The 26,641-nt window shown below is 35.2% G+C and overlaps 1 protein-coding gene across 1 annotated transcript in view; it reads left to right on the top strand.

Annotated features, from left to right (window-relative positions):
* The first annotated feature begins 1,202 nt into the window (after positions 1-1,202).
* The window catches only part of kek5 (leucine-rich repeat, immunoglobulin-like domain-containing kekkon 5 protein), a 99,747-nt gene continuing 74,308 nt past the window's right edge, over positions 1,203-26,641 (top strand). The window contains exon 1 of the mRNA XM_089644562.1: positions 1,203-1,290. The gene's annotated coding sequence lies outside the window, so the exon portion shown is untranslated. The remainder of the gene's footprint in view (positions 1,291-26,641) is intronic.

Genomic DNA, 26,641 nt, shown 5'->3' with positions numbered 1-26,641 from the left:
CTTTCCTCCTCATTTTCTAATCTCTGACTTAATATAGGTATTTTTTATCAAGTTTATTAATAAAATCAGCAATAAATTTATATGTGCATTGAAAGCTCTATATTCTTTACTATTAAGAAAAACTCTAGTGTAACTAATTATTTGGCCACATTATAGTGTGTCTGTAGTAATGAATAACAACTCAATTTATAACTAAACGAGACTACTTTAATGAACTATTTCCATTTGCTAATAGTTTTAATGTAGCAGTAATAAATATAAACAACAAATTACATCGTTGGTTATCTATTTCTCTCTTTTTACAGTAAAAATAATTCCCTTTATCGATGGAACTATGATTTAAACCATACACCAAACTTTTATCCCTTTCTGTGTTTTTCGTATACCGAATCAGTTATTGCTCGTGTCCGATTTTAGGGATTATGAACAGTGGAAGATGAACTGAGAGTTCAGTTGATTAACAAAAACAGTACCTACATAAAAAAATTAATACCTACTGTATAAATTTGAATTTTTTGAGGATATTTGATAGTGTCCTGTCTCCAGAGGGCCTTCAAACGGGACTCCATTCTGGCGGCCATGGCATCGAGGTCAATATTACAGCGTCCTTGATTCGTCCAAGTTTCTCGTGATGAGAAAGGAGAGGTTCTCGGAATCTCGTGTGTATGTCAAAATACATTTTTCGAGGGTTTTGTTTTTCAGTTTTAATAATTGATGCGTTTGATAAAGGTTTCAAAAATTTGTCAATATTTTTTTAACTTATTTAGCTAGCTGCAAATCTATCTTAAATGAGTTTTTTAATGTGAATACCGCACAAGTGTGCTGAAAACTATTCGGAGCCAGTGGAACTATGGCATCGAAAAATGGAGATTTGATGAAGCTGAAGAGAGTGGGGAAGGGAAAAAGACAAGTAAGATAAAGGTGAGGTCACCAAAAAGGGCTAAAGCCATTTCTAGCAACGTTTAGATTCGATGGATGGATGGGTGAAGATAGATGGTGGCCTTTCACTTAAGGCAATACTGAGAGTATCTACTGCTAAATAAATATTTATTTTCTTAATCCCCAGTACAATTAACCAAGTTCTCCTCCTGAGCAAATTCCACTTGTGTTCTCGGTACCTGTAATTATGCAGTGGCGCAAATTTCCGCCGCCCGCCCCCGAGGCGCCTTGTTAATTGGAAATTCCTTTTTTTACAGGCTGACCGCATTTGACTTAAGCTGCGTTTCTTTTGAAAAAGATATTGCTGTAAACCGCTCACCGCTTTGCATCACCCACGGCGGCCTGAAAAGGGTAAGTTATTTTTTAAACCATTTTAAAAGTTGTGATTTTTACAGATATTTTGTTGACGAATTGTTTCAAACATCTGGATAAAAGGATGAGCCAAAAAGTTTCTAAACAGCTTAAATTTTTGCGTTTTATTGTGCTTTAAGGCGAAGCTTAGTGCTTAATCACTATTTTGATTAATCTTTAAAACGAATTGGTATACATTATGAATACTAAAAAATGGGCTTTAGATAAATTGAAGGTTTCCCTATCATTTCGCTTGAGTAGAATACAAATAAATAAATAAAAATTACTCAGTGAAAAATATAAATGTAAACTTCTAAAAAAAATTTTTTTTCAATAGAAATGTATGAACGCATAAAAGAAACAACTTTTAAAAAATACAGTATTATTGCTTAGATTATCTGTGACAGTTTCACTTGATTAACTTTTTTGATTAGCTTTCTTATAAAATTATTTACAAAATAAATAAAAACCAGTTTTGTGGTTGAAATCGAACGTTTCTAGACTTCGTTTGTCAAGTGATTTTAATGCCTATGACCTACAATATAAGGTATACCAAGAATATACACATTTTTGGCTTGTAGTTTCCTCTTAAAAGTAATAGGTAGATTAAAGGGGAGAGGGAGAATATAATATAAGATAAGGATATGAGATGCTTTTATATCATATACTGATGCATTAATTTATGTTCGTACGCGTTACTTCGATTCCATATTTCTGAAGGTTATTGTTAAGAATATGTACATTATGAAATTTTGTGTTATATTATGCCCAAAGAATTGTGGATTTTTTTAACTTTGGTTCTGCATGTTCGCAAGTGTTTTGTGGGGTTAATCTTGACGGCACGTGATTAAAAGATTAACAACAAGAAGGCGAGTCTTATAATGAGATTTGATCAAAAGTTAAACATCGTGTTTAAAGGGAGTTGAAGTATTGTGATTTAAGGCGATCCACTACGTCGTGTAATATTTTGAATCGAGCCGCTATCAATAACACACCTTACGTAGATGGCGATAAGGCTTATATTCCCGATTAACACCATCCACCTGTTGTGATTTATGCAAGAAAAAAACATGGCTAAAAAGTGCCTTTTATTTTATATTGTGGATGTTCAGGCACTAATATTAAAATGTTTTTCGATAATTTTAGAATTAACTTAATTTTCCACATAATACAATAAAACCGTAACCGAAAATGAGTTCGTAAGTAGGAGATTTTGAACTTTAAAGCAGTTTTCATAGGCCTTATTCATTATTTTTACTGGGCTTATAAAAAGACTTATCTAAAAAATACTCGATTATTTCAGAGGTCAAAATGTGTTCTACTCGCAGTATTTAATTAAAGCATCTGAAACATTTCTAGGCGACCAAATTTTCAAACCAAAAACATATTATTTAGCATTACTACGTAGTGCATCGCCTTAATGCATTTGGTGGAATTTGTAAAACGTAAGTTTAGTTAGTTTTTACTTACCTTTGTGTGGCTGAAGAGGTACCCGGGTACCTTTTCGCTTTTGTGACATTTCCACAATAGTGTAAATTAATAATTTAAGGGTTATATGCCGGCGCAAAATGCTCAAGTAAAACTTACACCTTCTAATGACTGAAGAGAAACTCGGGTGACTTCATATTATGTTTAATTATTATTCATAATTTGACGGCCGGCGTGGTCTAGTGGTATACGCTTTTGACTACAGATCCGAAGGTCGCGGGTTCGAACCCGGCGTGCGCAAATAAATTTTATTTGATTAATTTGTGTTATTTCACAATTAATTAATTTAAAATAATATATAGTATATTTGCGGCACGTTCCAGAGTGGAAGATACTCTCAGTATCGCCCTGGTGTAAGACCACCATTCAGAATTGAAACGTTGCTTGAAATGGCTTTAGCCGTGTTTGGTGACCAGATCTGAATAGCCAGGTACTTCCCCACCTTCCTCTTCCCCATCTCCCTCCCCTCCCCAATACCCTCAGCCTCACAACATACCCCAATTGGGGATGCCATAGTCTCACTGGCTCCAGACGGGAGCAGTTGGGACTCTTGTGCGGTATTACTGTAAAAAAAAAAAAAAAAAATGTTTCACATAAAATTCTTTACGAGATTAAAGAAAAATGTGAATATTTTAGTGACAAGTAAGGTCTAAAATTATAATTTTTTATTCGGTACAATAATTTGAAATATGTTGAATATTTTTGAATATTTGATAAGTTTAGTAGTTATGATATAAAAGTTTGTTCATAAAGGCAAATTGGTTAAACAAAAATTCGTTGGACTATTCCAACCACCTCTACAGTTTTCTGTATGACGGCCTGCATATCTAATGGTACCGCATTAAATCCCTTAAAATGATCACGGGCGCTTGTAAGAGTGAAATAAAGCATTAACTCTGAATGCGCAACCATCAGATTGATGGCTGCTATTAGCCCCGCCCGCAGCCCGAAGCCTTGGTACGGTTATTGAATTGCAGCCTCTCTGCCCCCAAGGGTGGCTAGGGGGGATGTGAAACTAAATAAAATTTAAACAAGTTTAACAAATACCGGATTTATGACTTTTTGAACTTAAAATTTCAACTCTGTTCCAAAAAGTTTTAAAATAATATTTTTGTAGACATTTTATCCCCAATTTTAGTTTTAAATATTGACACACGTTATGTTCTGTGCATTGATTATTGTGAAATCCGGTTCAATTAACTCAAATTTAATGCTAACCAAAGTGTCATTTTCAAAATTGGAACTGATTGGTTGAAGAATTCAGACAAACAATTAAGAACACACTTCAACTGAAAAAAAAATATTTTTCCATTTTCAATATTGATTGGAATGAATTTGCACTTATTTGTCAAGAATTCAGACTGTCCCGTGATTTTTCCGGAACAGTCTAGTTATTCAAAAATATTTTAGTTATATTTTCGCAGGATTTTGTTGCATCAATGCTCCTCAGCTCCTGATGAAATTGAAGTTGTTACCTTAAAATTGTTGTGTTTAGAACCTAGAATTTCCAAAAAGTAAAATCTTTTCATTTTTACTAACGCCAGAACACATAGTTTAATTTTTGTATTGTTGGATACACAAACAGATTATCCACTTCATTATTTTTATTAATTTGAAGCAATTGAAAACCTCTTTTGATTGTGGGTAATAATAATATTTTCACAATTTAATATTATTTCTAACTAAACAATTATTGGCGCTGTAAGTATTTTTCGGAAGATAATGTGAAAATTGAAGTTGATACATTTATTAACATCTGAATGTCTTACCCGCTAGATAAATTTACTCAATACTACCACCTCCTGGACATTGTCTGTTTGCAAATGTCTATCTGGTTATAAAATTTGTGTAGTTAGTTTACTACTTATTGCTTCCAAACTCAAAAGTCGAGTTCTTCACAAGAAAACTATTTCAAATAAAATTTTGTGTCAAATCTGTTTACTGTCATTGTTTGTTGACTGACCCATATGACGTAGTGTAAGCACTTCTTTTGTCCCGTAATCAAGACTGTCATTACCGTTCCTGGTCACTTACCTACTTCTGCTAATAGGCTTAGCGTTCTTTGTGTATTATGGTCCCCTTTGTGGGACGTTTTGCATGGTAATGCGCTGAAGAAATGTATTATGTGCATTTACCGGTGTTTACGGACTATAACGTGTAAAGACTTCGTCATTGTTAGGGTAAAGTTGAAAGGAAATTTCACAGACGCTAACCTATGTACTTATTATGACGTTGCCATCAAAGTCTTTGTTTGAATTATGAAGGTCTCTCTAAACTGTTTCTACTCTTCTAGGTTCTTTGCTTTTTCTAGACTTGTTTTTCATCGTTTCTTTTATTGTGTCTTATAGTAGTAGAAAATACTAAAAAATCTTTAACTTTAATCTTTTGAAAACCAGCGAATATTAAAGGATATGTATAAAAAATATTTTCTTTGAATATAACTATCTCTTTTGGGGACACTACATTATTGTATAAAATATACTCATTAATGTATAAATGTACAAATATATTAACAGGTAAGACCGTAGAATTTATAAACAACAATTTAGTAAAACAAAAGGTTATGATGAAGATAGAATCAGATGGAGCACGCGAAAATTTTGCGTCGGCACATCAACAGTTAATATATTTAATAATACTTGCTTTAATAGAGTCTAGTCTCGCTATAAATGTGCGTATATGTCTGCTTGTGCGTGCGTGATTGTAGCACCAAGTAGATAAAATGCATTGTCATCGAGAGCGAGTCTACTGTCGAGTTTCGTTAATTTCCGCTTCCAAGACTTGCATTTGTTCATTCACGAATTTATTTATTTTTATTTATTTATTTATCGTTTCTTTACATTGTATCTTTATTTTTAAGTTATAATTTTTAACCTCACTAGGACAAGCCTGTGTTGAGGTTAATAATTTTACAAAATATTAAAAAAATAGTACAAAGATTATATGAGATTTAAAATAGTACAAATATTAAAAAAAATAATTCAAATATTAAGATAACAATATTGTTACATTGACGTTTCTGCGAATTGGATACCTACATGGTACCTAACGGCCTATTCATACAATATAATGCTGTAAACATGTAGGGTGACCATGATATTTAATTGCAATAAAAATGTAACAAACTATTTTTTTTTTCTAAACAGAGAAGAAAGAAAGAGAGAAAAAAAATTACATTAAAAAAAGAAAAGGATGAAAAAATTAACTTATTCAAAATATTATGCCACAATTTAAAAGGACAAAGATGAAAGAATATGTTGGAAATCCTCGGATGGCAGAAATAATTTAACATTCTTTTTAAATGTACACAAGGAATTTGACGATTTAATGTGATCTGGAAGGCTATTAAATAAAAGTGGAGCCTGGTACAAATAATGTCTCTGCCCAAATGAGGATTTAGGATGAATTGCCATAAAGTTCAGACCAGAGCCAATTCTTGTAGTACGAATTTGTTGCGTTCTTTTCGCAGAACTAATATTGTTAAAAAATCTGCATAACGTTTGTAGGATAAATAGTTGTTTTAAATTCATGATATTACATTCCTTATAAAGTAACTGTGTAGGATATGTAAATTTTTTCTTGTACATAACTTTGAGAATCAGTTTTTGGGCAATATTAAGTGGTTCTATTACAGTCTTCAGGCAGGAACCCCAGCACACTATATTATATGAAAGTAGGCACTGAATTATAGAAAAATACACTGTTTTTAATTTTTCCTTGTCTAGTACATTTCTGAGATATTTAAAAATATAGATAAGTCTCCTACTTTATTTACTAACATTTCGACATGATCATTCCACTTCAAAAATTTATCAATTTTTACCCCCAGGTATTTGAGGCTGTCTACACTTTCCAAGGGGTTGCAGTTACACGTTTGCACACAATTGTGAATAATCAAATTATGAGAGGTAGATGGCTGACTTTTATAAGAAATGCTAAAAGTGATGTATTTGGTTTTTTTGTGTATTTAAAGTTAAAATATTATTACTCAGATAATTATTAACTACTCCTAAACCTGTATCACATTTTTCAAAAGTTTCACTCCAATTTTTACCCTCAAATATTTAGGCAATTTCAATTCAATTAGATGTATTTATAAAATGGTTATGTGGCGGTATGTTTTAAATGGAGTTACTTAGTAAATAGCTGTACAGGACGACTACCGGAAGGCAAATAGCACGAGTTTAAATATTACTATATTTACGATAAGTTTTTTAAGAAATACCAACAAAGTTACTACACATTTTTCTGTAACTATTTCATAATACCTTAAGTACTTATTTTGTACTCTTGTTAATGTATTCAATTATTGAACTCTTTTGTAAAACAGAAATATCTATGACAACTTGTATGGTACCTGCTTATATCATTCATACTCAGTTTATTATGTTATGTACTATACACTTATTATTGTACTCCTGAATAACTTACTTATAACAATGTATACGTGTAAAAGCCTTCGAGGCGTGAATAAATGAATAAATTACACTTTTTCAATTTCGGATATGTATTGTGCATTGAATATTAGATATTGGACATTTAATATTGCACATACTTAAACAACATGTACTGAAATTACATACCTAACACAACCTTGAGTTAACCTAGCTTTTATTTGTATTTTTCAAGTTGAATTTAATTTAGCACACAGTCAAACACTTTTTTTTTAAATTAGAACATGCCTTATAGTCAATCAATTCGAAGAATACCTTCCCTTTGATAACCCATAAAAATTTTATAGCGTAGAGCTGACAGTTCGAGAATTTTTTTGCTGAGACAAACAACAAACAGATTTTATGCTTTATAGTTAAGGTAATCAATCTCAAATTATAAACAATTAGTCGCATACCTGAGCGCATGTCGATGATTCCTTTGATCTGTGACTATTTAATTAGACACGCAGCCTTGCCATTATAAGCCGAGAGAGGTCAGTCTGTAATTAGCCCAGCCGAACCCTTCTTTGACTGTTCCCATCGGCAATTTGTGCACTTAGAATTAATTATTTGCATTGTCTTTGGTTCACGCAAACGGAAAAATAGTCTCTGAAAACAAAGCGAGCATTCATCAAAGACAAGAATAATTATGCTTCTAAATGGATAGCTTTCCATTTTTCGATTCGGTGATTAATTTGCAATTATCTTTTTCAGGCAAATTGAAGCCATTTCTGATGAGGTTTTACTTTAATTTGTCTTCAATTAAAATAATTGATTTTGAACATTTAATTTCCAATCGTTAATTGACTCAATTCCGGCATTCTAACGGTAGATTTTCTTTGCTAAACAAACGTCTTAAGCAATTTTCTGACGTTATAATTTAAATTATGTCATTAACTCTTATATCTTAGATGATTTGTACACGTGTAGTGGATCCATGGTAAAGGAGTATCTTGAAAATATTTGGCACGATCAAGTGAATCAAATATTGGAGTCGGGTGGTGACAAGGGTCGATTTAACAAAAGATTGGTGTCGAAAAATTTGCACACCAAGTTGTTTGTAATTTTAAAATCCGACCCAAAAAAGCGTTTTGAGCCATAGGTAGATTAAGATTTTTGTCACAAAAAGTTACCTTTAGTCACAAATAATTGCCAAAAAGCCTATTTTATAATAACAAACCTCCAGATTACTAGATAGAGTGATATATAAGTTAATGGTTACTATTAAAAAAATAATGTTGCTCTACCTGCTGTATTAATATAATAAGATATACGAGTACAAAAACAAAACATTTTGTGATAAGAGCGTTTTTTTGAGAAATTTTTATTTATATGCCTCAAATTTGTCTTTAAACGTAAATTGTAATTTAAATTAACGCCCATGAAAATATTTTTTGCAATCTTTAATATATATTTTTATTTTACATTTAATTTGTATGTTAAATATAGCTAAATCACAAATAATAATTGACAAATCGAATAAAAAAAAAACCCATTGCCGTACTAGACATTTTCTATATCTTTTGATTAAAAAAACATTTTTTAGGTTTGTTTTGGAAATTTTGTGTTCAATTCCAAATTAAAATTTTGTATGAAAAGGGCCGCGTAGCCGTTCCCCTTAACATAACATAGAGACATTTCAAACGAATTTTCGATACTAAATTTATATATAAGTACGTATATAGATACCTGTTATGTTATATTATTAGAATAACCCACATCTAACCCGTCTAGAGTTCTAATGAAATGGAACTTAACCTCTGTCACGGATATCGTACAGTTAAATTCGATAACCTCACTGTCAACTTCATCTTAGGTCACTATTCACAGTATTAATATCCAGTGCAGTGGAGCATTACAGTAATACTAAATTACAGTTACAGTACAGCCGGCGACATCTGGCTTTACATAATGAATGTCTGCCCGGGTTAATATTATTATTATTTGAGACCCGTCTAATTGAAAATACCTTCCGAAATACCACCTGGAGCCACCCCTATCCAATAGCCAGTAGCAAGTAAGTACTTTTGTTACTTTGAACCACACGACATGTACGACAGTAACGTATGTTTATTTCGAGTTATTTTTGTAACATATGATGGTTAAATTTAATTTTTATTGATTTTATAATTTAAAAAAAAAACTTATACCTAAGTTATTTTAAGTTTTATATGTTTGGCGTCTGATGGGTTATCTACAATCACTATATAGTATAAAATAAAGTAGCTTTCTGCGTCTGTCTGTTTGTGCGCTTAATTCTTCTAAACTACGCAATTCTATATAATACATCACACTTATAGAAAGTAGAGAAAAGTCGATGTTTTGTAATCGAGTCGTTAAAAAAATTCTTTCTGGCGCTTTCATTACTAACGCTGGCTAAACCTTATGAGATATGAAATAATCTTAATATATAGACCTTATGAGATTTGAAATAATCTTAATATATTTTTAAAAAATCAGCCTGCGTATGTTTATGCTCTCAAAACTCGAAAAGTAGTCGACAGATATCGCTGAAAATTTCAAAGTTTGTTCTTATTAGTTCCAGGAAGAAGTCGGAGACGCTTGAGGTATACTTAACGCAATATCACTGCACCGGAATGATATGCGAAGTCGTATAAAAGTCCATGTAATGTAGTTTTATAACAATAACATTGTGGTATACTGTAGTGAATGGTGAAAGAAGTTGAATACGCCAGAGAAATACTTTAGTAATAGTGAAACTAGTTTTAATATAATAATTATAAGCCCAAAAAAGAATACAGTGTCGCCTGCTTTCGAACCTATTTTCAGTTATAGTTTAACTTTTTTTACAATTTGGTAGGCGGGAATGGGTACCGTCGCCCTGGGAACCATTTATTGGATGACCAACACCTCTGCCACAGGTCACCCCAAGTGGTTCGCTACGTTTGGTGACTTAGCTGGGGTGCCCGGGTCTCGGTGGCGGGTGCGTCGGCCCACCTTCTGCGTGGCGGGCCGGTTGAGAGATGCTGGTTGAGGGAGACCCTTTACAACCGGTTACCGCTGTCCGGGCCGCTCGATAGTACAGGGGCCCGACCCTCAGGCTCACGACTAAGGGTGGGCTGCTTCATCAGCGAGTGAAAAAACCCCGCCACTGCTGTTGTGCCGGTTCGTGACCGGAGGGGACCCAGCAGCAGCGTTTGGGGCGCATTGGATGCCCTCTCCAGCCGGACTCTCCCAGCCTATCGCCTAGCACCGCAGTGGGTGGGCTGGAACCAAACGCTCATCACTCCTGGACAGCCTGAACCCCAGATTCCTACCCACTCCTCATACCTTTCCTTTCCAGACCTTCCTTTCACCTCATAGGTACCCTTACAAAAAAAAAAGAAAAACCTAAAATCATGAATATACAAAATAAATTTAACATCAATACAGCGGCGAGTAGCAGGCGTCCCCGGTGCGGGCCGAAACTGTTGGTAAATTTTGCCAACATTCGCGGCCTGCACACAAATTTAAACTCTGTTCATCACCATCTTTTGTCCCAACGTCCCAACCTTCTTTTCCTATCCGAAACTCAGATAGCCGAGTCGCCAGACTCCTCCTATTTGGACTGCCCGGGCTTTACCCTCGCAAACAAGTTCCGACTCAAAGGAGGAGTCTGCCTCTATAGTCGAGCTGACGTCAACTGTGTGCGACTATTGAGTCTGGAAAACTCCAGATTCGACGTAATGTGGGTGCGCGTCAATCTTGCCAGTACGGCAAGATTCTACGCATGTTTATACCGCTCGCCGAACCATAGCGAATCAGACACTTCCGAACTCTTCAAACATTTGAGCGATACTATTGATGATCTCTTGCCCCGCTACCCTTCGGCCGAGTTTATTGTTCTGGGGGACTTCAATGTTCATAACGAACCATGGTTGAAGTTTTCAGGCCCAACGGACTCGGCTGGCCGACAGGCGGAATCCTTTGCCATTTGCTACGGATTAGAGCAATTGGTTCAGGAGCCTACAAGGGTTTTGATGTCCAGACTCACCGCTCCAATCTGTTAGACCTATTCTTAACTACTGTGCCACACGGTTATAAGATTGACGTCACAGCGCCTCTGGGATCATCCGACCACTGCCTAGTGACGACATCAATCCCCGTTAACCTCAGACCAACCAATGAGAGGCTGAGGAGAAAAGTGTGGCACTATAGGTCAGCAGATTGGTTCGGTATGCGGGCCCATTTCAACGATTTTCCGTGGTCAGCTGTTTGTTTTCGGACTTCGGACCCTTCAAGATGTGCCCAGGAGATTGGTGAAGTCATCAAATTGGCGATGGATGGCTTTATACAATCGACTACTAAAGAAACTGGTGTGGGCTCAAAGCCGTGGTTCAGTCGACAATGCTCCGAAGCAGTTCGACGAAAAAACGCGGCTTACCGAGACTGCAACACATCTCGAACGCCCGAAAGCAGATCAGCATACAACAAATCGGCAAAGGAATGCAAGAGAATCATTAATAGGTCAAAATTCGAACACGACCTGCAGATCAGCAAAAAGCTGGCTGCCTGCCCGCATGGCAGCAAAGCATTCTGGTCGCTTGCGGGCTCAATAGGTCGAAATTTTTGCAAACCCAGTTTGCCACCTCTTACCAGACCTGACGGCTCACTAGCAAACACCGCCACCGAAAAGGCAAACCTATTAGGGAAAATGTTTGCGGAAAACTCGACCCTCGACGACGGAGGTGCTGTTCCGCCGTCGGTTCCTCACTGCGGCTTCTATATAAAAAAGCTGAGGATCCGGCATCGGGATGTACTCCACGTCATACGGGGGCTCGATGTTAACAGAGCTAGTGGACCTGATGGAATACCTGCCCTGGTATTGCAGAGGTGTGCTGCGGAAATAGTTCCAGTTTTGACAAAGCTCTTCGAAATGTCCCTGAAGTGTGGCACTGTGCCCTCTGGTTGGAAAAAAGCGGTCATTCACCCTATTCCCAAGAAAGGTGACCGCTCCAACCCGGCCAACTACCGCCCCATAGCGATCACATCAGTTCTGTCCAAAGTGATGGAACGTGTGATCAACGACAAACTGCTCACATACCTCGAGAAGAACAAAATTATCAACGACCGTCAATATGGATTCCGGCGGAACCGCTCGTGCGGTGATCTTCTCGCGTATGTGACGCATGTTTGGGGGCGGTGCCTGGAACGTCACGGTGAGACCCAAACGGTCGCACTAGACATATCCAAGGCCTTTGACCGGGTCTGGCACCAAGGACTTGTCAACAAATTGCCTTCTTACGGACTTCCCGCATCCCCGTGTACGTGGATTGCTGACTTTTTAAGGGATAGGTCGATTCAGGCGGTTGCTGATGGTTTCACCTCTTCCTCGCACTCAATAAATGCTGGCGTCCCACAGGGATCGGTTCTGTCTCCGACTTTGTTTTTGTTGCACATCAATGACCTTTTGACATGTGCACCGATTCATTGCTACGCGGATGACAGTACAGTTCATGATAGCTTTTTGTTTGACAAGCCCCCAAAGGGCACACAAACTCCAACGGCTCGGAGGGCTTTGAAGCAGAGAATGGACGGTTATCTCGAGAGTATTTCCTCCTGGGGTAAAAATAATCTCGTCGAATTTAATGTTTCAAAGACCCAATCCTGTCTGATTACGTCTAAAAGGAATCCAAATGATAATCTAGTCTCCTTCAACGGAAGCAATCTTCCGAACAGGCCTTCCATTGATATGCTTGGTATAACTATAAGTGACCAGCTCAGGTACGGGGGCTCCATCGAAGCCAGAGTAAAGTTGGCCTCTCAGAAGCTGGGCGTACTGTACAGGGCCCGCAGATACTTTAATAATTCAATTCAATTCAATTCAATTCAATTCAATTAGTTTATTCCTTTAAAAACATTACAAAATTACATTTACAAATAATACAATTACAAATAATACAAACTGCTGACCCTGTACAAATCGCAAGTGCGCCCTACTGTCGAATTTGGCAGCCATCTCTGGTCCGGAGCCCCTAAATACCTGAAAAACTGACTCTGTGTAAAAACGGGCGGTCCGTTTGATAGATTCCCCAATCTTAACAAACGGACTGCAAACTTTAGAGCACAGGCGTCAGGTAGGTATGCTGTCCTTGTTCTATCGGTATTACAATGGAAGATGCTCTGTGGAACTTGCGTCATTGATCCCTTCGGCACCGGTGCGTAGTCGGGATACACGCCAAACGCGCGCCCAACATTTGTACACAGTTGACATTTGTCACATGAGAACGGGACGCTTCTACGATTCGTTCTTAAGTTCAACAGCTCGGCCGTGGAATGAACTGCCGGCCTCTGTGTTTCCTCCCTCCTACAACATGGGACTCTTCAAGACCCATGTTCACTCCTTCCTCTCCACAAAAAGACCCTCCACACAGCATCCCCAAAGATGACATAGGATCTGAGGGAAATTATTTTCTTCAGGGCCTCCTGTGTGGAGTTAATATAAAAAAAATAATATTAAAAAAACTGTCGAGCGTATCTATAGAATAAATTAAATGTAGCAAATTAAGTTTTTTATAAAATGTCCGTAAAATATTTAAATATTTGTTACTGAAATTCTCAAAATAAAATTAAACCCACTTTTTGGCCATGTGCTTTTCACAAATAAAAAAACAAATCAAAACAGGCGGCTGGTGTTAAGCGGGAATTGAAACCTTATCATATTCTACACAAGGAGTGTTTTGTTAGAAACTAGATTCCATTTGTTACACGACGTGGTGCATTGTCTAAACTCTACGGCTTCCGAAAAAAACCTTTTTTTATTCATCCGTTGCGTTTAAAAAATCATGAAAAATTTAACTGTTCGTTCGCATTAAAAATATTTTTTTCAAATAAAAGACATTTCCCAAGATGTTTCTGTATAAATAATAGAATATTTCCTGTGCGATTTATATTTTTTATCGTATCAGTAATATTTCATTTCATTCATTTTCGGTGTACCATATCTACACTATCACAGAAAAAACAAATTAATTTGGTTATGTGCACGACTTGATGACACATTTTTTTTAAATTTCAACAAAAACGCTTGAACCTCGTGGAGAAAGCACTGTATAGACATTGGAGATTAAGTGACCCTAAAAGCCTTATTGAGTTCTGGTCGCATGTGAGGACACAGTAAACAGAACCTCCTGCTCAATGTTGTGGCTCGTGACTTCCGCATCTGAGTAGCCTTGTAGCCCCATAGACCCGCGAGTAGACAACATTGTTAACCCCTTGAAACCAGCGAGTCACCTTCATTCAGCTTAGTGGAACATTCTTTACTCCATGTGCAGTGGTAGCCAACCACATATGAAGAATTAAAAAAAAATCTTTGTACCTAAAAAACTAAAAAAATATGTTTTTTACTAGTAGGGACAACAGACTTTGACGGCCTCGGTGGTTGAGTGGTTACAATCCTTGCCTACAAGTCGAGAGGTCACGGGTTCTAATCCCGGCGTTCTTTTGTTAATTAAATGTGTGATATTTTACAATTTATTTATCGAATGGTAGATACTTTCTTCAGTATCAAAAAGTTGCTTGAAATGGCTTTAGCCATGTTTTGTAATCCGATTTGAATAGCCGGGTACCTCACCACCTTTCCATATCATTTCCCTCCCCGCTATCTTCAGCCTCAGTTGCATCGAATTTTCAACAAAAATTTAAAATCAAGATATAAGACAGTTGACATAGTAACCATTTATTTGGGTTAAATTAATATCTCAGTTTTGAAGAAATTACAAAAAATTTCAAACCTATTTAATACATAAATGATTAAAAAGCACAAGTAGTGCTGATTGTGAAATATGTATTATTATTTCCGAGTGTCAATCGTTTCAGACGCCTTTCATGAAAGATATTCAGCGGCCCGGATGCCAAAATATTCCCGGCCTGTTAAGTGAAAGGCAAATATTAGCACGGGCCCCGCCGGGTCTGCCTGTGTCAACCTGTCCGGGATTTTCCGAATCATGCCTTTAATTGAATTGCTTGCCGATGTTAGTCGCTGCCCCACATTTATTTAGCCCTACATTGTTCAGTTTGTGTGCTGCGATATGTTTCGTTGTACTCGACAAGTGTACAGTGTACACTGACATGCCATTTTAACTCGTGATAAATCGATAGCTTGATGGTGTTTGCCTCCAAGTGAAAATACAAAAGAAATACGACGAACTTCTCACCTCGATTTTATTAAAAGGTTTTTTTCTTAAACCCCCCTCTTAGACTATCAATGACAATAAATTGTCAATGTGCTTGTGCAATTGTGAAACCCACATTAAAATATTCTTGTACAAGCTATCGCATAAGGCATACCTCAATTGGGTATGCCTTAGTCTCACTGGCTCTAGATGGTTGGGAGCAGTTAGGACTCTTGTGCGGTTTCACAAAAAAAAATATTTTTAAAAAAAGCTGCTCACTTCATTTGTGCGATCCATCTGGAGGCAACTAATCGCGCTTGTCAATGCGCTCAATCAAAATATCAATAATTGCCTCTGTCAATTGCTTCAATTTCCCCTGAAAACTATTTGCAAATGTAAATCGCTTCAATTGCCTCTGTAAACTATCGATTAGCAACTATTAATTGCTAGAATTGTATCTGCAAAACAATCAATTAGCAATGGTTAATCGCCTCAATTGCCTCCTAAAACGATTAATTAATCATTGGCAATCGCTTCAATTGCCTCTTAAAACGTTCAATTAGCAATGGTCAATCTCTGTAATTGCCCTTGTAAAATATCGATTAGCAATTGTCAATTTCTTCAATTCCCTCTGAAAACGATCAATTAGCAATTGTCAATCTCAACAAATTGTCTTTGTAATCGATCAATTATGAATTTTCAACCGCTTCAATTACCTCTAAATGATTAATTATCAATTGACAATCTTGTCAATAACTAAAATTGACGTAACCTATTGCTGTTGGTCGTCTAGGGGGAACTTTACGACAGCTTTCAATTATTACTATGATCAGTTAACGATGAAATGGTTCCTGTACGAAAATGTATACCTACTATGGTGATGTCAACTGTTTGTGTTCAAGTTGTAATAAATGTATACCTACTAGAGTGATGTCAACTGTTTGCGTTCAAGTTGTAATAAATGTATACCTACTAGGGTGATGTCAACTGCTTGTGTTCAAGTTGTAATAAATGTATACCTACTAGGGTGATGTCAACTGTTTGTGTTTGAGTTGTAATAAATGTATTCCAACTAGGGTGATGTCAACTATCTGTGTCCAAGTTGTAATAAATGTATACCTACTAGGGTGATGTAAACTGTTTTCAAGTTGTAATAAAACGATAGCTGGACAGTACGGAAAATGAAAATAAAAATTAAATACAACAAACTTTCTACGGTGGATTCCATTTTGAAATTACTGCTTACAAATTTCATATCAATCAGTTAAGTACCTAATGATGAAATGGTTTCTGTGGAAAAAGTTGTAACCCTAGGTTACGTCAACTGTTTGAAGAGCCGTCAGTAATAAGATATACAAAACTAAAACTGGGACATCTCCACTGGGGAGGACATGTATTGTTTGCTGTTGGTTTGATTGCCATTAGATACGGAAGCTTGTTCAGAATATTTTGTATGGTTTCTTACAGGCAGTAGTTTCAACAATATGTAGTTGTACAGAAGTGTATTTTAAAGTACCCCTTGTCTAATTATCTACGTAATATTTAGTCTAAATGTTCTGTAGTACCAATGAAAATTACAGTTATTTAATCATCCACCGAGTTATTTTTTGTGGTGATTTTTTTTAAATATACAAAGCCTGAAAATAACAATAATCTTCAATTATAGGAATAATAAAGTCACAAGGAGAAAATCCGTAATTGGTTTTATTTTGGCTACACCACACAACTTGTACAAACTGATAAAATGTAAACTTTATTTTTCTCAAAAAAATAATGTATTTAAAACATCTTCAATTATGTTTTTGAAAGCTTATTTAAGAATATAAAATTTATGGTTCTTGCATAATATTCTTATATATCATGTGTCCTTTGTAGTCAATTTAAAATATTTTTAAACATATTTTTTATTAAACTCAAGGAAGATATCTTTTAAACTCTCAATTATTTTGTGGTTTTATTTCTGGGAGTGCTCGTTATCAAACTTTACATGGCAAAATTTCATAAAAAATGTTTGTTAAATAAATTATATTTCCTTGAAAGTTCACTCCATTATACTGTTTTATATGAAAATTCCTTATCCTTCTCTCTTGTCCGTGTTGAGAAAACAGAATATTTTTCAGAAAGTAAATTACGCGGAATATCTCATTATAATATTAATATTAACTGTGATAAGACGTATGGGAATCCACATTTACAACGTTTTACTGGAGAAACTTAAGTTTATTTTTTAATAATTTCGATGTGTCTTCAAGGTCACAATTGACCGGAGCCAATGGGACTAAGGTAATAATTTGGATTATGTTGTTAAGTTGAAGGATTTTGGGGAAGGGGAAGGAGAATTACGAGTAAATTATTTATTTTCTTTGGTCCTCGTCTAGTGTCAGAATAATAGACTAGTGTTTATAAATATACTTCATACCAGATGAAGTATTCCCTCATGTTGAATAATATGCTAGTATGTATAAATATACTTAATACCAGGTGAAGTATTCCTTCATGTCGTATAATAGACTAGTATGTATGAATATACTTCTTCATGTTGAATATAATAGACTAGCGTGTACGAATATACTTCATACCAGATGAAGTATTCCCTCATATTGAATAATTGACTAGTGTTTATGAATATACTTCACACCAGATGAAATATACTTTTATGTTGGAGAGGATTCAGAAGAAATTTCTGAGGGAGTATGCTACCCCTAGCGTTATCCTGCTGATTGAATGAACCATCTACGGGTCGGAAGGGATGTGCATAATGTATCACATTTCTTCAGACTGTTTCGTAGGTGGTTAGAAAACTCGACTATAATGGAGAACATTAATTTTAATAAATCCATCACCGACAGCATAGACTGTTTTATCTCCCAGCCTGCAGGACTAACTTGCCAATGGTCATGCCGATGGTTATGCGGATGGGGAGAGATATCTTGTTATCACGTTTCTCCGTGATTACTAGTGATTCTTACCTTCGGATATCGACATATTTAACATCAACGAAGCAGAATTTAGCCGACAAGCTTTGTTGCTGCTAGTATAAAATATGCTTTTATATACTTAACACTTATTGGAATTTGCACGGCTGATATATTTATTTATTTATTTATTCAAAAAACAGTTTTTACATAAAAAACATACTCTGCACATCTCACTAGGGCATTCCTGTATCAAGATGTGCAGCTTTACAATAATATCATTTAAAAAAATACATATATGTAAACTTAAAATAATAACAACATTAAATTTAAACCAAAAAAAAGAAAAGTTTATGACACGGTCTTTCGAGATCGGTAGGCAAAAATAAACAAAATTTTAGCAACAAATGTATGAAAAAATAAAAATAAAAAATGTCAACAAAATAAGCATTAGTAAGTAAGTTGGCAACAATAATATTCTTCTATTAACTAAAGTACAAGGTACCTGTGCTGGCTTATCAGACACAAGCATAGGGTAACCACACTAACAATTACAACATGGATAGTATGAATAATAAATTATAAGAAAAAATAAAATAACTAAATAAAAATAGGTAAATAATAACCTAATATTAGTTGTTTGTTAGTTGTGTAGGGTGAAGAGCGCTTTTATCTGTAGGGCCCATATTGTTTTCCTTGGTAACCGGATAAATCATCACAATGATAATTCATCACATCTTTAAAAAGTCATGGAAAGTGATGAAACAAAAACTTTATTAACTGGGTTATGTAGATTAGGTTAAAAAAAATTTTTTTTCATCGTTTCTAATGACTTTATATCACTTTTTAAAAGTGTGTTTAATTGTCACTGTGTTGAATTATCATGGAACCGTTTTCCTTATACATATATCTTTTATATGTCTCTGTTTTGTAGTTATTTAAGTTTTTATTTAAATTCTTCTGTATCTATTTTAAATATTGTGATTTCTCGTTATTTGTATGCTTTAGTAATATATTAATATTGTTAAACTGACCTGCTGACAAACTGCTTTGGCAGTTTAGCGGGTATAAATAATAAAAAATAAAATTTAAAAAAAAACGAATAAAAATTTAAATTTTGTAATGTTCTCGAAATAATTTAATTGAACAAACCGAGGGGTGTGGCATTCCAGCTTATCCCGAAACTTATAGAAAATATATATTTGTTTTTTTCGTAGCCAATCAGGAGGCAGTTTTTTATGTGACAGTAATCCCAAATGTCTTGGTGTACTTTGGCATACTCATTTGCGGTATGTTATGAACTGATAAAAATAGGAAGGAGATGTGAAAAGGAAGGTTAGGAAGTACTTGGATATTCAGATCTAGTCACTAATTAACCTACTAGCCGTCACGCCGTTTCTCGTTCAACTCGGTCTTTGCACACACTCTCTGCTTCAATCACATTTTTTCGTCGTCTCATACTTGCCCTTCTTCTGCAATTCACGTCGACGTAATATTATATTATCATTACTCTCATTTTTTAGTTCTTTCGCTCTACATCCCCAAACCATCTAAGCGTCCATTTCTTAATTTTACTCATTACGTTTACATCAGCCTTGCATTCGTTGCGAATCTCTACATTTCTCACACGATCATACATAGTTTTACCATTCATCAGTTAGCCATTTCAAGTAACGATTGGATGTTTAGTGGTGTTCTCTTACCATAGCGATACTGAGAGTATTTTCCGTAATTACGAAATGTAAATATTGTATACTAAAACCGCGTTAATATTGTTATCGTGTTTTCTTAGGGTTGTTTTCCGGGCCATTAAACTGCTTTAACAAAATATAATATTTGTTGTAAGTTACTGGGGTATTATTATAATTGGCATATCGTGTTGCAGTGCTTCTTCTTCCATTATAATTCTCACATGTTTACAACTAATAATACATACTAGAACTATGCGATACTAAAATAAATTTGATATATTTCGTAAGTTCATCAACCGAAATTTTTTTGATATAACCACACTTCTTAAATTACTAATACGATACATTTAAGCATTCGAAATTCATATTTATTATATAATAAATTTGTTTGCATAGCCTATTTGAATTTCCATTACTATTTTTAAATTCTTTACTACATCTTAAAAAAAGATAACCAAGAGATTTTAAAACATTTTTATCAGGGCCATGGTTAACCTAACCTAATTAATCAACTTTTTATAGTACAAGATCGTATTTTTAAAGTTATTTAAAGACTAATTAAATATAGCATCTACTTACATGAAAATAAAATACTTTGTATTAATCGTCATTTAATCAAAAGGATCCACATGTTTCGAAAACAATGGTTTCTTCGTCAGGATAAACATAATATAATGAAAGTTGACAAGTACCTGTAGACATAAATATTATAATAAATTAGTTAATTATTACATTTGATTATAATATCTATTGTTCTAGAAATTTCATTCAGTAGTACCATTCCTCTTATCATCCTGTGCTGTGCTAGAATCTGCTCTGCCATGTGGTATCTTTTACAAGTGTTGGCGATGGCTATGGCCATAATACATCATTTAGAAATCAATATTTTACACTTACATTATAAAATTAAGAGCACAATACGCGTTCTGTAAAAACTCAGAAACTAGTCCCGTTACGATCAAAGGAATTTGGTGTGGTAGCCCTCTATCCCCCATCCATGAAAAAGGTTCCCGTTTTTACCGGAAGCGCGTGCTTTTGTAGATATAAGGGCTGGTAGATTTCCCCTCTAGAAATTTCTAGAGTAGTCCCGAACATTCGAGAGTATTCTACAGCATTCCACAACATTCATCCCGGAACATTCTGGAATGTTGTGGAATGTCCAGGAACAGTCTAAAACGCTCGGGAACATCTAAGCATATAATAATTCAGCTTGCGTATGTTTGTGCTCGCAAAACTCTAAAAGTAGTCGGCTAAATCGATGAAAATTAAAAAATATATTTTTAGGGCCATGATTGTTTAGAGATGTTTGAATGTTAGAAGACGTCAGGGACGCCCGAGGAATACTTAATGCTATATCTCCGCACCGTAATGAGATACGGAGTCGAATAAAAGTTGATGTAAAGTAATTTTTTAACAGTAATATTGTATTAAATTATTGAAGACAATATTAGCGATTTCTAAACGAAAATCTGAAACAGAAAAATCAGAAAAGGATACGGTCACATCTAGGACTCGAACCCAGGACCCTTGTCTTTCCGGAACACGCTCTACCAACTGAGCTAATGGGACCCTATCCCCCTCGGTCACTTTTAACTGTATCATACTTCGAATAAGAACTACCAACATTGTCTTCATTTTTTCACCGCACATTTTTATTGGCAACTGTCTTTATGTATGATCGCAAGATTCAACCCGAACTAAATGCAATCTAGACAGCGTCTTTTTAGATAAACCTATCTTATTTTTTTATGTGCGACATCTTTTGACTTTTCTGCAAGTCTAGAATGAATATTTATTTTCCTATTATTATTTTCCGAATATTTAGTGTCCCGGAAAGACAAGGGTCCTGGGTTCGAGTCCTAGATGTGACCGTATCCTTTTCTGATTTTTCTGTTTCAGATTTTCGTTTAGAAATCGCTAATATTGTCTTCAATAATTAAATATTACAATTTGAGGTTCAATAAAGTTATTCCGAAAAGTGATATTGTAGTATATAGTAGTGAATGGTGGAAGAAGTCAGAGGCGCCCGAGAAATAAATTAGCAATAGCAAAGCATTGCGGGGATCCACAAGTCTCTTTATGTAAATGAGTGTCTGTGGCGGGCGGTGTAAATTTGATTTTTATAAATATATACAGTTTTTTATCAAGACTGATAAAATTTTGCACACTCGACCTTCAAAACAAGAGGAAGGTCAATGTCTACATCTGAGTTAAGTTTATTGTAAAATTCCAAACCTTTTCTCAGCACGAAACATCTTTAAAATCTCATTGAATTTCAATAAACTTTAGGTAGAGTAAGGTAATGTTTTTTTTAGGTAATAATTATAAAGTGCCTTTCTCACAAAAAAAGCGCAATATTTAACTTAGATGTACGAGTACATACTGTAAAATATTATAAAGTTCCATGGCCAGCTTGCGTATAATACATGCAATCTTACTCATTTTACGAGCACATTTGTGGTCCCTTCTACTTGTACTTAAAGCTGGGTCCAGACATGTTCTTTTGTCCGTACCGTACCTCCGTTTCGTACCAGCGTCGCGATCCAAAAACTCTGGACGCATCATCTTTTGTCCGTACCGTACCTCCGTTTCGTATCCGCGTCGCGATCAAGAGCCCGTATCTCCGTAACGTCGCTGCGATCATCGCGTGTCCATTTCCTCCCACCATGTCGTCGACTGCGGAAGTGTTTGAGAATTTGACGATTGCTTGCGCGTCCTTCATTGTTATTCACAATAATATAACGAAAAAAAAACAAAAAAGGCGACGTTGGTGGGAGTTAGAATTGTTCAAAAACAGAGAAAGATGTAAGACGCCGCGAACACGTCCAGACTGGCGCAGACCCGTACCGTATCGCCTTTGAACGGGCCGAAAAACCGACTCGCGATGGATCGGAGCGTACCTCTATCCGTATCGAGATGCCGTACCACCGTACCGTACCGAACGGGCGTCCAAACTAGCGTTCTTGATCGCGACGCTGGTACGAAACGGAGGTACGGTACGGACAAAAGAACATGTCTGGACCGAGCTTTATATAATAGAAGGCTGGATCTATTTTAAATATAAAGTGATACTTACATCGTTTAGCTAAAGTCTATGCAGAGAATTTTCTCCCGTAAGTTGTGTATCGATTTTGCTTACGGATGCCTTATATCTATGAGGGGAGCTGATAGAGCAGGTCTGCCTGCACCTTAACCTGAGATACAGGATGTTTACATATAATGTACAATATTATATTATACGGGGTGGTAAGGACATTTATGGCGTAACATCCCCTAAACACTCAGGTACAGAACCCCCTTGGACCAGATAAGAAACTTCCATCCCTTCGATCCAATAATTTAGAGTGACAGGAAATATTATGTTAGTGCCCCTGAAGTACCCACTGAAGGACTTGCCATATATATTACCTGCAGGTTGTTGGCGACTGAGAGGGTGGTAATTTTAATAAATTTGAATAGCAAAGTAAGCCAAAATTCTTATGTTAACTATGTTTAAAAAAGATTGACTTGTATGTAGTGAAGAAAAAAAACGTTGTGCTTTATTTGTGCCACGTGATTTTTTTTATTTTTTTTTATAACATTTTGTATACACCTGGACACGCATTATGATGTGCGCTTAAGATGCGATGCACAAATACTTGAGTGCCGATTTAGCGGGTAAGTTGTAAGCATTGGTAAATAATTGAAAATTATTTTTAATTAGATCTTTAAGATCGTTTATTTTTTACGGATGGAACAAATAACTTTTCCCTCGATAGTGTTTAGTGATGGGTAAATTATATGGGTAAACTTATACGATTTGGAAGACTATTAAACATAGACAGTACCTACCATATCATTGTAGCAATTCTATATCAACGTCCCAATATCACACTCCTATGCGACGGATTCAACAGCTAGGAAACAAATACTCCGATGTTGTTGATATATTTAGTACATCAATTTCATTATATAAGCATACCTTATTGAAGTTTTTTTTCATCAAGTAGGGAAAATTTTTATAAAGCTATTTAAATTGACAGTATTACACTATTTTGTCGGCTGAAAAAAAAAATTATTTTGGATTTTTTATTTTTATATTTTGTACCTACATACTGTGTGGATCAATAATATTTGTATTTATATATGTGTTTTAAACAGTCATTTCCTGCACTATTTACGAGTATAATTTCTTAAATATTATTATATATGTATGTAAAAACCTAGGGAGTATATACTATGGCATACTCCTGAGGGAGTATGGCTACTACCCGTGGCTCTATCCTACTGACTTTCTCTTGGGCATGCTCGGTATGAACCATCTACGGGTCAGAAGAGATGTGCATATTGTATCACACTTCTTCAAACTGATTTGTGGATGGTTTGAAAATCCGACTATCACGGAGAGTATTAGTCTCTATGTTCCTGATGGTTATCTCCGTCACCGACAGCATAGACTATTTTATCTCCCGGCCTGCAGGACTAACTTGCCAATGGTCATGCCGGTGGGGAGAGCAGTCTTGCTGTTGAACAGAATCAATTCGGATACCGACATATTTAGCATCGGTGAAGCTGACTTTAAAAGGCAAGCTCTATTGATGCTGGTATAGTTGATACACCGCTTACTTATTATGTAATTCCATTTTACAAATGTACTTAAAAACGAAATAAAATGTAATTTTGTAATGTTTTTAAAGGAATAAACTAATTGAACTAATTGAAAAATAAATAAATAAATAATTACTTACCTAGAGACTAGCCACAGAGAGACTTAGCCACAGCAACGCGTGGCGGAGTGCAGCTAGTATTTTCATAGAAATATAGTTAGGAGAATACCTTATATAGAATACAACTTTGGGGGATTTATTAGATCGGATAATATTCCTGGGTGCACATCACTAGTGTTAGAATTGAACCGAGGTAGGTAGATGGCTCTTCTTTCCGTAGTGCTGCGAAAATCGTTACACTCTAAAATGTTAGGTGTATTATTTCAAATTTGCATTACATCATAATAAGTGGCTGGTACTACATACGAAACATTGAAAGATATCATAGACCAAGCTCAAGCAAAACACTTCGCTCAGGCATAGTTAAAATGCATGTTTCCAACCTCGTCGAATCTAGGTTAGGATTAACAAGATTTAATTTACCCTCAACATGTGTGCTCCTTGGAAAAACATTCTGCCGCATCTGATACCGGGAAACCGCTTAAACTCTACAAACTCCACGAAACCGAACTTAAATTCAAACTTTGGAGATTTTAAACTCTAACAAAAGTAGGGAAAATGCATCCAGTTTATAGCGGAACTTATTGAAAATAAATTTAAAGACCTGAGACTCTCCATATAAAGTAGTTTAAACTAAAATTCGAATACTTCAACTCCGGAAAGTCTCACGGATATCACAAACTTTTAAGTTAATTGAAACGAACTGATAACCAATTTTAAATGGCCGATCAAGATCGAAAATGTTTAGAACCCACTTAAAATTTTAAATGCAGAAATGCAATTTCGTAAGAAACAAACAACTTATACATAGAATGCAAAGATAAATTTACATATGAAATTAATTGATGCTATATCAAAATTGTTTCTTTTGCTAGATGGAGTTTAATTGTGTTTTAAAACTAATTTTAGATAAGGGGGAGAAGAAGAAGAAGGATTAGAATAAGAATAGGAGATGTTCCCGATGCATTCCACACTCACGTATTAATTTGCAATCGTACGCGTTACTTTTGTTATATATTTCTGAAGGATATTGTTAAGAATGTCTTCGTTGTAAAATTTTGTGTTATATTGCGCACATATAAATATGGGGTTGTATTCTGGTTGTAAATACAAAAAAAAATCGTTTGTCGTGTTGATCTTGACGGTATATGGATGTTTATTAAATTGGTAAAGTCTGGCAGGTTCAGGCCATTATTCAGAATTTTAAATAACAATATTTAATCAAAAATTAAACTTCGTGTTTGATCGGAGTTAAAATTGTGAAATTTAATGGATTCAATGTAATTTGAAATGTGTAAGTTTAGTTTACAATTTAATGTGTTTAAATCTTTTTATTTCTTTCTATTCTTTCAATATGGGCTTGGTAAAAGGGAATCCATATTGGTGTGCAGTGGGCCAGATACATACTCTTTATGTTGCGGAAACGTATACTAATTATAATTCTCAGCACATTTTTAGCTTTGTTGGTGACTTCATTAATGTTTTGGATAAATTTTAATTTAACTGGTGTTATGGTGTACCCACAATATGCTTTTTTACGTTGTGATTTCGTAAGCAGGTGGAGATTTTCTGGTCCATCGCACGTTGCAATTAAAAACTCTTTTGTAATTTCAGATCGTATTGTTTTTTTCACTTGAACTTATCACTTTAACAATCCTGGTAGAATTTTTTAGAGGAATACCGACTAATTGTTGTCCTGAACGAACCGTTTTTAGGAAATCTAACCCCTTTTTTAAAATGGAAGAGATTGATTTTCTGAAATTGCTTTTTGATATCAGCATTTAAAAATGTACCTAATTTTTCTCCGAGTATAATCTTTAGCATGCTTACGTTAAAAAAACCCTTTGAAGATAGTAAAGTTTCTTCAAACTATCGTTGTAATCTTTGATCATGGATATTAATGAAAACTTTTATTTTTACTAAATTCAAAGTCGCCGTATGTAATATAAACACTAAAATCGGTGCGATAGATTCCTTTTATATCCTATATCACTTAAGTTTCCT

Source organism: Hesperophylax consimilis, chromosome 21, assembly GCF_061612785.1.
Source record: "Hesperophylax consimilis isolate HC1 chromosome 21, BYU_Hcon_1.0, whole genome shotgun sequence".
In the NCBI taxonomy this organism is placed as follows: Eukaryota; Metazoa; Arthropoda; class Insecta; order Trichoptera; family Limnephilidae; genus Hesperophylax; species Hesperophylax consimilis.
This window is presented reverse-complemented; position numbering and strand designations above follow the sequence as displayed.